Below are 12,219 nucleotides of genomic sequence, written 5' to 3'. Positions count from 1 at the left end.
TGCTCTTCACCTAGCCAATTACATTTTTCACGTCTTCAAGTGATATTTACCTTTATTTATTTTTCATTAGTAGCAGATCTACTTTTCTGAAGATTAAATAATGTAATCATTTTTATATTATTTACAGATTAAAGTTTAGTTGGAAATGTACGAGATATTTCATTTGGAAAGTATTAAGTAGAAATCTGTTGTAAATGAAGATTATAAAATGTACTGACTAACTCTAAATCACTTTTTGTAAATATGTATGTATATATATATATATATATATATGTGTGTGTGTGTGTGTGTGTGTGTGTGTGTGTGTGTGTGTGTGTGTGCGTGTGTGTGTGCCAAGGAAAATAATTAAAAAATTCTAATTCTACGCATGGGGATATTTTCTATTCTTCAATGATTTTGTTGGAGTGATAACTTTCATTTATGATCACAATATTCTGTCACCTATTAAAATATTGTCAATATTAGCATTCTAAAGCAGTTACATATTAATATAAAAAAGAGTTTACAGGTGGGGGGATAGTGCTTGTAAACACTGTAGGCTATTAAGGGAAAAAACCAATGGCCAGTCATGGCTTACAGTTATTGGTGAGTTTTATTTCACAGATTCCCAAATTCTAATGGCTATTGCCAATGATAATATTTACACTACAAACTGTATTTTAAGACTCTATTATTGAAGACAAAACAAACCTGAGTCAATAACTTGACAATACACCTAAAGGCTCTAGAATAAATAGAAGCAAATACACCAAAGTGGAGTAGAAGGCAGGAAATAATCAAACTCAGGGCTGAAATCAACCAAGTAGAAGCAAAAAGAATTATACAAAGAATCAACAAAACCAGGAGCTAGTCCTTTGAGAAAATCAACAAGATAGATAAACCCTTAGGCACACTAACCAGAGGGCACAGAGTGTGTATCCAAATGAACAAAATCAGAAATGAAAAGAGAAACATAACAACAGAATCTGAAGAAATTAAAAAAAATCATCAGATCCTACTACAATAGCCTATATTCAAAAAACCTGCAAAATCTGGATGAAATGGATGATTTTCTAGACAAATACAAGGTACCAAAGGTAAATGAGTATCAGGTAAACCATCTAAACATTCCTACAACTCCTAAAGAAATAAAAGCAGTTATTAAAAGTACCCCAACCCAAAAGAGCTTAGGACCAGAGGGGTTTAGTAAAGAATTTTATCGGGAATTCATAGAAGACCTCATATCAATGCTGTCCAAACTATTGAACAAAATAGAAACAGGTGGAGAACTACACAGTTCTTTCTATGAAGCCACAGTTATGATTGTACCAAAACCACACAAAGACCCAACAAAGAAAGAGAACTTCAGACCACTTCCCTTATGTATATTGACACAAAAATGCTCAATAAAATTCTTGGAAACTGACTCAAAGCGATCATCCATCATGATCAAGTAGGCTTCATCCCAGGGATGCAGGGATCATTCAATATTCAGAAATCCATGAAAAAAAATCCACTATGTAAACAAACTCGAAGAAAAAAAAACAGATGATCATTTCATTAGATGCTGAGAAAGCATTTGCCAAAATTCAACAACACTTCTTGATAAAATACCTGGAAAGATCAGGAATTCATGGCCTATAAATAAATATAGTAAAAGAAATATATAGCAAACCAGTAGCCAACATTAAACAAAATTGTGAGAATCCCACTAAAATCACAGCCTAGACAAGGCTGCCTATTCGCTCCCTACTTATTCAATATAGTACTGGAACTCCTGACCAGAGCCATCAGACAACAAAGGAGGTCAAAGTGATACAATTGGAAAGGAAGAAGTCAAAACATCTCTATCACTATTTGCAGATGATATTTTAGTATATTTAAGTGACCCCAAAAGTTCCACCAGAGAACTACTAAGCCTGACAAACAACTTAAGTAAAGTGTCTGGGTATAAAATTAACTTAAACAAATCAGTAGATTGGTATCCTTTCTCTACTCAAAAGATAAACTTGTTGAGAAAGAAATTAGGGAAATGACACTTTTCCCAATAGTCCCAAATAACATAAAACAACTTGGTGGGACTCTAACTAAGCAAGTGAAAGTTCTTATGACAAGAACTTCAAGTCTCTGAAGAAAGAAGTTGAAGATCTCAGAAGGTAGAAAGATCTCCCATGCTCATGGATTGGCATGATTAGCATTGTAAAGTGGTCATTGTGCCAAAATTCCAACTCAGTTCTTCATAGAGTTAGAGCAATTTTCAAATTCAATTGGAATAACCAAAAACCCAGGATAGCAAAAACTATCCTCAATGATAAAAGAACTTCTTGGCAAATCATCATCTCTGACATCATGCAGTATTTCAAAACAATAGTCATAAAAACTGTATGGTATTGGTACAGAGACAGGCAGGAAGATCAGTGGAATAAAATTGAGCAACAGTGAAATGAAACCACACACCGACGGTCACTTGTTCTTTGACAAAGGAGCTAAAACCAGTCAGTGGAAAAAAATAGCATTTTCAACCAATGGTGCTGGTTCAACCGGATGTCAGCATGTAGAAGAATAAAAATTAACCCTTTCTTATCACCCTGCATAAATGTTAAGTACAAGTGGATCAAGGACCTCCACATAAAGCTAGATATACTCAAACTAATAAAAGAAAAAAGTGGAGAAGAGCCTTGAACACATGGGCACTTAGGAAAATTTCCTGAGCAAAGCACCAACGGCTTACGCTCTAAGATCAAGCATACACAAAAGGGACCTCATAAAACTGCAAAGCTTCTTTTAGGCAATGGACACTGTCATTAGGACAAAATGGCAACCAACCGATTTGGAAAAGATTTTTACCCATTCTACATCTGACAGAGGGCTAATATCCAAACTATACAAAGAACTCAAGAAGCTGAACTCCACAAAGTCAAATAACTCTATTAAAAATGGGGTACAGAGCTAAACAAAAACTCTCAATTGAGAAATATTGAATACCTTAGAAGTACCTAAAGAAATGTTCAACATCTTTAGTCATCAGGGAAATGCAAATCAAAACAACCCTGAGGTTCTACCTCACACCAGCCCAAATGACTAAGATAAAAAACTCAGCTGGCAACAGATGCTGGTGAGGATATGGAGAAAGAGGAACGCTCCTCCATTGTTAACGGCAAACTGGTACAACCACTCTGGAAATCAATCTGGAGGTTCCTCAGAAAATTGGACATTGCACTACCTGAGGACCCAGCTATAACTCTCCTGAGCATATTACCCCCCCAATGCTCCAACATACAGCACAGACACATGCTCCATTATGTTCATAGCAGCCTTATTTATAATAGCCCAAAGCTGGAAAGAACCCAGAGGTCGTTCAAAAGAGGAATGGATACAAAAATGGGGTGCATCTACACAATGAAGTACTACTCAGCTATCAAAAACAATGACTTCATGAAATTCATAGGCAAATGGACTGAACTAGAAAATATCATCCTGAGTGAGGTAACCAATCACAAAAAGATACACATGATAAGTGTATATTATGTATACACTGATAAGTGGATATTAACCTAAATATTTAAATTACACCAGATTCAATCCACAGACACATGAAGTTCAAGGACAACAAATGTGCAGATGCTTCAGTCCTTCTTAAAAGGGGGAAGAAAAATATTCATAGGGGAGGATATGAGAGAAAGTGTGGAGGAGAAACTAAAGGAATGGCCATTCATTCAGATCCAGCCATATACATACATACATATATATATATATATATATATATATATATATATATATATCCACCAAAACTAGATAATCTTTATGAAGCTACGAAGTGCATTCTGACAGGAGCCTGATATAGCTGTCCCCTGAGAGACACAGCTAGAGCATGTCAAATACAGAAGTGAAAGCTAGCAGCAAGCCATTGAACTGAGAACAGGGTCCTCGTTGGGAAAATTAGAGAAAAAATTGAAGGAGCTGAATGGGCTTGCCATCCCATAAGAACAACAATACCAACCAACCAGAGCTTCCAGGGACTAAACCACTACCCAAAGACTATACATGGACAGACCCATGGCTCCAGCTGCATAAATAACTGAGAATAGCCTCATTGGGCACCAAAGCTGGACCCCCCCACCCCCCACCCCTGTGTAGGGCAATGTCGCAGGGAGGTGCAGGAATTCAGGTTGGTTGGGGAAGGGGAACACCCTTATAGAAGAAATGGAGAGGGATGGAATAGGGGGCTTATGGCTGTGAAATCGGTAAAGGGAATAACATTTGAAATGTAAATTAAAAAAATCCAGGCGTTCCACTGCTGGCATGGCACATTACAACTTCAAGAAGATTACCATGGTTCTGTCAGCCAAGGACTTTATTGACCTGACATTATCCAAGACACAATGAAAGACTCCAACAGTCGACATTTTTATATGAGAAAAGTCAAATTTACTCAACAGAATTACCATGACAGACTCTCACAGGTTCTGTCTGATTTCCCCAAATTGGATGATATCCATCCATTTTATACTGACTTGATGAATATTCTCTATGACAAAGATCACTACATGTTGGCTCTCGTTCAAATAAATATTGCCAAAAACTTGGTGGACAATGTTGCTAAAGATTACGTGCAACTTATGAAGTATGGTGATTCTCTCTACAGATGCAAACAGCTGAAGTATGCCACCCTGGGACAAATGTGTACGATTATCAAGAGGCAGAGGCAAAGTTTGGAGTACTTGGAAGAAGTATATCAACATTTATTCCATTTGCCAACCATTGATCCAAATGCAAGGACTCTGATTTTGTGTGGGTATCCAAATGTTGGGAAATGCAGCTTCATCAATAAGGTGACAAAAGCAGATGTGGATGTTCAGCCCTATGCATTTACCACCAAGACTCTGTCAGGCACATGGACTATAAGTATCTTCACTGGCAATTTGTAGATACTCCAGGGATTTTGGATCATCCTTTGGAGGATCAGAACACCATTGAGATGCAGGCCATCACATCCCTGGCCCACCTCTGAGCTGCAGTTCTGTATGTGGTGGATTTGTCTGAGCGGTGTGGACATGGTTTGAAGGAGTAATTAGAAATCTTCCAGAATATCAGACTTCTATTTATCAACAAGCCTCTTATTGTTGTAGCAAACAAATGTGATGTGAAGAGAATAGCTGAACTTTCTGAAGAAGATCAGAAAATATTTCTAGACTTGCAGGCAGAAGGATTTCCTGTCATCGAGACCAGCACCCTGACTAAGGAAGGTGTCATTCAAGTTAAAACAGACATTTATGATAGGCTTTTGGCTCATCCAGTAGAAACGAAAATGAAAGGAAATGAAGTGAATGATGTTCTGAGCAGATTGCACTTAACTGTGCCCAACAAAAGAGATGCTAAGGAAAGACCCCCTTTCATCCCAGAAAGAGTCATAGCTCATCAGAAGAGAATGGAGATCGAAGAGGGAACAAGATCTTGAGCTGGAAATGGGAGATGATTATATTTTGGATCTTCAGAAATACTGGGACTTAATGTAATGAATTCATCTGAGAAGTGTGATAAGATATCAGAGATTTGGGAAGGCCACAATGTTGCTGATTATATTGATCCTGCTGCCATGAAGAAATTAGAAGAGTTGGAAAAGGAAGAAGAGCTCAGAACAGTGGCTGGGGAGTATGACAGAGACTCTGAGAGTGAAGATGAGGAAATGATGGAAATCCGACAGCTGGCAAAACAAATTAGAGAAAAGAAGTTGAAAATTCTACCGTCCAAAGAAAAGAAAACACAGGGACCCTGGATGCCCCGGAATGCTAAGAAGGTTCAACGGGCAGATTTAGAGAATGAGATGTGTAGTCTTGGCGTGGACATGGATGATAAAGACAATGCCCACTATGCAGTCCAGGCCAGAAGATCTCGGAGTGTTACCAGGAAAAGAAAAAGAGAACAGTCTGTTCCACCCTCTTCCATAGCCTGCAGTCGGAATTGCTCTAAAACGCTGCATGATGTTTCTGGTCTTCGCGATGTCAAGATGGTGAAGAAAGCCAAGACTATGATGAAGAAAGAGCAGAAGAAGATGAATCACTTGGGGAAGAAAGGGGAAGCAGATAGACATGTGTTTGATATGAAGCCCAAGCACCTACTTGCAGGGAAGAGGAAAGCTGGTTAAAAGGACAGGAGATAATGTCCTCTTCAGTTAGAGTAGTTTAGAATCTTGATTATTTCTGAGTGTGGGATGGTGTGTTTTATAGAATTTGGAATCAACATCTGTTATCAAAAAGAAACAATGGAAATGACTTTTAAATGCTTGTTGCTGTTAAAGCCGACTAAGCTTGTGGTGCTCTGGCCCTGTGCATTTCGGATGTTTACCTTCAGAGTGCTCTGTACTTGATGGTGTACGTGCTTCTTTCACAGCTGCGGGACTCATTTTGCAGAAAAGATGCATTGGTGTAAGGAGCTGTTTAGGCGGGGAAAACTGTTTTGTACTAGACCTTTTGACACCCAAAGTACCTATTTTTGTTAAAAACGTATTTCTGCTGGCAGGTCTTACATTTAGAATGTATCAGAACTTAAATTACAATCTTAAATTATTTTCTAAACCTGTAGTACAATGTATCATTGTAACTTCAACCATTTTATCCAAAGTAAACATCCAGCAAAAAAAAATCCAATAAAAGAAAGCAAAGAGAAAGAAAAAAAGACAAAATAAAATTTATCACTTCACTGATATTAGTACCTACTTCTTGAGGTTTCTGCTATATATCAAACACCATTTAAGACATCCAGTGTGTGTGTGTGTGTGTGTGTGTGTGTGTGTGTGTGTGTGTGTGTGTGTATGTGTGTGTGTGTGTGTGTTTCTGCTTTTCTAGAGAATCTTGACTAATACAGCTGTAAATAACAATTATTTCAGATTACTGAAGTGTTACACAACTGTCCAATACACAGAGGATAAGAACTCTAGAACTCTTAACTCTATATGCAACACTTATATAACTCTTAATATCAAAGTTCAAAGACCATTTTAAAAGAACAGAAAGATTGTAAAAGCTATAACTGGAAGAGCTTGAAGGGGCTCGAGACCCCATATGTACAGCAATGCCAAGCAACCAGAGCTTCCAGGGACTAAGCCACTACCTAAAGACTATACATGGACTGACCCTGGGTCTGACCTCATAGGTAGCAATGAATATCCTAGTAAGAGCACCAGTGGAAGGGGAAGCTCTGGGTCCTGCTAAGACTGGACCCCCAGTGAACTAGATTGTTGGGGGGAGGGCGGCAATGGGGGGAGGATGGGGAGGGGAATAGCCATAAAGAAGGGGAGGGGGAGGGATTAGGGGGATGTTTGCCCGGAAACCGGGAAAAGGAATAACACTCGAAATGTACATAAGGAATACTCAAGTTAATAAAAAAAAAAGATTCTGCTCTGTGTATTTACAGGTTGTTATCAATTATATCTTACCAACTGGGTCAAAAAAAAAAAAGCTATGAGCTGCAAATAGTATTGAGCAGGCACGAGAATATCATTACACATGTGAATGCACAGTTGCCAAGGCAAAATGTACACTGTCAACAAAACATCAAACCAGCCAAAAGGTAACCATGGTTGTTGGTGGGATTTAAGAAATATTTGTAAGAAAATATAATATTCATTGAAACGAAAATATCTTAGGTACTTTTCTATTGTTTTGAAGAGACTTCATGACCAAGGCAACCTACAATACAGAAAAAAATAGTTGCAAAAGTAAATGGTACAATTCAAATGGTCTAAAAAGGAGCAAAGAGAAGCATGTTCTGGAGGAGGATATATGGAAAACAGAAGAAGGTAGGAGGAAAGTAAAGCAGAATAGCAGTATACAAGATATATGGTAATATAAATGACACAAAAGGGCTCCTTAATAAAGAAGGAGAGAAATAAATAAAAAGAAGGAAGTTAAGAAATAAAATCTCAATATTGGCATTATGAATTTTGGACACAAATGGATGGATCTAGAAAATATCATCCTGAGTATAGCAATCCTGACCCAAAAGCACAGGCCTGGCATATACCCACTGATAAGTGAATATTAGCCATAAAGTACAAAATACCCATGATATGCATGGCAGAGCCTACGAAGTTTAAACAAAAATTAAACAAGAAAGAATGCCCAAAGGAGGATCCTCAAATCCCATTAGAAAGTGGGACAAAATAATCACAGGAAGCAGAGGAATGGACAAAGGACCTGAGTGGGAGAAGGGAGGAGGGGAAAGAAAAGGAGGGCAGGTTCAGATATGGGGGGAGCAGGAAACAAGCTCAGAAGTCCAGCAGAATGAATGAAAATATGCAGATTCTCGGGTGCTGGGGATCCTCTAGGAAGTACCAGAGACCTGGGATGCAAGAGACTCCCAGGACTCAATGGGGGTGACCTTAGTCAAAAGACCCAATAGTGAGGAGAAGAAACATTTAGAAACCATTCCAGTAGGTAGACAAGCCCCCAAGAAGGGTGGGATGGTTTTATCAAACCACTGCCAAAGTTTCTGGCCCAGAATTGTTCCTGTCTAAAAGGACTGCAGGGACAAAACTGGGGAAGAGATTAAAGGAAAGGCTGTCCAGTGACTGGCCCAACGTGATTGATTTCATTGGAGGGGTGGGAACACGAAGACACTATTCCTGATGCTATAATGTACTTATAGACAGGAGTCTAGCATGGCAGCCCTCTGAGAGCCTTGACCAGCACTTGACTGAGACAGCTGCTGAAAGGGATGGCAACTTCATAGGAAGAGCAAAAGTCTCAGTTAGCCAGAATTCATGAGAGCTCCAGAGACTAAGCCCCCAACCACGAGCATACTTGAACTGGGCTGGGCCCCTTGGAATATATGGAGCAGAGGGTGGCCTTTTCTGTCCTCAGTAGGAAAGATGCACCTCATCCTTTAGAAACTTGAGGCCACAGGGAAGGGGGAATGCCCAGGGAAGAAGGGAGAGGAAGAGCATCCTCTCAGAGGCATAGTGAAGGGGGAGTGGGAAGAAGAAATGTGGAGGGGAAAACTGGAAGGAAGGACAAAGTTTGGAATGTAAATCAATAAAATAATTGAAAAATAAAAGTAGAAAAAATTTGGATGAAAAATCACATTCATATGTTGCCTACCTCATCTGCATTTTTTTTTTGAGAAACATGATGTAGAACCAGACAAAAGGATTATATTGATAATCTTGATGAAAGAACATTTAGACATGCTTTGAAACTAAGTTTCCTCATTGTTTCCAAATCTGTCTGACACTTCATTTGCATTTTCCAGAAACCCATTCACAATCAAAGGTAAACATATTCCTGAGGCAACATCAGAAGAGTTCTTTGAAGTTATAACAGCAATGCAGCAAGATCTGATCATTCTACACTGCCAGTTACAAAATTTTGAATCAAGTATTTGGAGACATGGTTTTCTGGGTTTGACTGTCTTGTGCCTTCTTATTCCATTTCCAACAACATATCTTTGTGAAACAGGGATTTCCAGGTTGCTGGTTATCAAATTTAAGTGAAGAAGTAGACTTGTTGTAGAAGATGATCTTTGTAGTCTACTTGAAATGACTCAAGAATTTCTGATCTGGTGAGAAAGAAGCAATCTCAACCTTAGTACTGTTTGCATACGTTTATCAAATGCACAGTGTAGTTTACTTTTATTATATTAAGAATGTTATTCATGGTACATCATGCTTCAAGACAAACTTTCATTTATTCTTAATTAGAAAAATAATATTTCACAGTATGTTTTTTAAAAAAAAGTCCCAACCCTAGCTACTAATCTATTGGAAATTGATAAATGCTTTTGGAGAAAGAATCCATTTTCCTCAGAGATCTGGTCCCTGAGAGGCTAAACAGGGACATAATGCTATGTACTGGAATATGTCCATATACCAAGGGAAAGAGGCTAGATTTGAACTAGGTATATTATATTCATACATAAAATTCTCAAGATATCCAGCAATTTTTGAATGGATGACAATGTAAACATTTCTTTGTAATATTTCCTTAACTTGAAAGTTTATTTCACTCTGCTTCTATATAGTTAATTTCAAGCTGATGTCAGGTGATTCCATAATATGCAGTCTGAAAAACAATAGGAAAAGGAAAAACTCCAAAATTGTAACATCACAATATTGAATTTCTCATCTTTATTCATATTTACTTACTTACTAAGCTAAGTTTTGCTACCTTATATGAATTAAATTAATGGCCTAACTGCTTTGTCATCTCAACATATTTATATCTAACTCTAATGAATATTTTATAATTCATTCAATAATTCATTATATAAATAATTCTAATTTTAGTATAGTAGGAATAAACATGTTCGTTTTTCAATTTACTAATACCTGTTGGTTTTTTTTCTGTTTTAGGAGTCAAGTAAAGACAGTGAGTGGAAGTTCATTAAATCTTAATTAATTAATGATATAAACAAGTACTTAGGTTGAGTTTTTGAACATTCTAGATTTATATCAACATTTACACTCCTAGCCAGCATGCATAAAGGTATATGATGAAGTACACCTCTTCAACAAACTTGCTGTGTATTTAGCAAAACACATGATTGATTAAGATTCAGTTTTTCACATTTTCTATTTCTAAAGGGATTAATATAAACAAGACCCATAATTCTAAAATTATTGTTATCAAAGACATTAATGTGTTAACCTTCTTTCCCTTCAGGGCTCCTCCTGTTCATATTTTCCTCTTCCCCCTTCTATTAAAAGCTTTCTGATGATTTTAGGTCGATGCATTTCACAATGTTGAAAATTGATGTTTGATATTAGAATGTATTTTTTAATAAATTTATTCTGTTAGATATTTTAATATACACTTCTGACCTGTGTTTTTACTAAGGTTTTTTGTTATTTTATTTATGATTCATACAATGTAAATGACATTAGACAAAATAAAATTTTAGTGCCTTTCTTTGTTCAAGTTTAAAATGGGTCATAAAATGGTAGGGACATCTCTGAACATAAACAATTCATCTTAGTTTTAGAACTAACGACTTCACATACAGGGGTATTCAACAATTTTTTTTTCCAAAGGAAATAAGAACCTTGAGAAGTTGAAAGCTACCATCTGAGAATACTCTTCTAAGGTCATCTCATATTTTTAAGAGAAGTTGCCTAGAAACTCAGTGAGGATCATAAAATCATTATTTTATATGTGATAGAAACTGAAAAGGAGAAAATGTAGATAAGTAGGTACCTCATGGCATGACAGGAAATAAAAGTATTACCATTTTTAAGTAAAGGTTTATGTATATGAGTACACTGTCACTATCTCCAGACACACCAGAAGCAGACATCAAATCTCATTACAGATGGTTGTGAGCCACCATGTGGTTGCTAAGAATTGAACTTAGGACCTCTGGAAGAGCAGCCAGTGCACTTAACTGCTGCGCCATCTCTCCAGCCACCTGCCCCCATTACTGTTTCTTAGCTGTCATCTTCTTTTATATATAGAAACAATCCAGTTCTCTACTCTTATCCCATGAAGGGAATTATTTAAGACAATATGTGATGTGCAACCCAGCGATTAGACCCAGAACAATCATATTTATTTTTCTACATATTTATTTGTTTGTTCATTCATTCATTCCTTTACTTTCTTTGCTGAGGTAATAAAGAAAAATTTCTCTTGGCAAAAATCTGTTGTCATAGTTCTCTTCTTATGCAAAGGTGAATTTAAGCTGAACTATAATGATTTAAATTTCAAGATTAAAAATGGAATTTCTTTTGAATAGATCTAATATAAAAAGATTCAAAGGAAATTATGCTTCACTGAGAACTTTCAGTTTAAAGTCATATTATCAATATTACTTAAATATTAAATCTATTCACTATTGATAGTGAATATAATAGCATCAAAATTGGAAAATTATTTCTGAAACAATGAAGAAGTTTATTGTAGTAATTTGCTATATTCTTCAGAACATATCTGTGCAAACTAAATGTACTCTTATTTACTGATGGATTATTCCAATTATTCTTAAATAGGTAGAAGTGATCTTAATAGTTTTCCATAGGTTTTTACTACTATGATAAAAAAACTGACCCAAAGCAACATAGAACTGAGAGACCAAATCTTCTAAGTTCAGACTCCATTTTAGAGAATTTGACCGCAGTTAAAACTTAAGTTTCAACGCAGATAAAATAGCTAGCTGGTACTTAGCATTAGTTTCCAACGTACCTTTCTCCTCCCCTTCTTCCCCCTTTTCCTGTGCTCATGTGCGTGAGGACACACACACACACACACA

At 36.9% G+C, this 12,219-nt stretch overlaps 1 pseudogene; it reads left to right on the top strand.

Moving 5' to 3' along the window:
• The first annotated feature begins 4,281 nt into the window (after nucleotides 1-4,281).
• On the top strand, nucleotides 4,282-6,139 carry Gtpbp4-ps1 (GTP binding protein 4, pseudogene 1; annotated as a pseudogene).
• Nucleotides 6,140-12,219: the final 6,080 nt, after the last annotated feature.

The sequence above is a fragment of the Rattus norvegicus genome, chromosome 2 (assembly GCF_036323735.1).
Source record: "Rattus norvegicus strain BN/NHsdMcwi chromosome 2, GRCr8, whole genome shotgun sequence".
Classification (NCBI taxonomy): Eukaryota; Metazoa; Chordata; class Mammalia; order Rodentia; family Muridae; genus Rattus; species Rattus norvegicus.
Note: the sequence above shows the minus strand (reverse complement) of the source record. Positions and strands in the feature narration are given on the sequence as shown.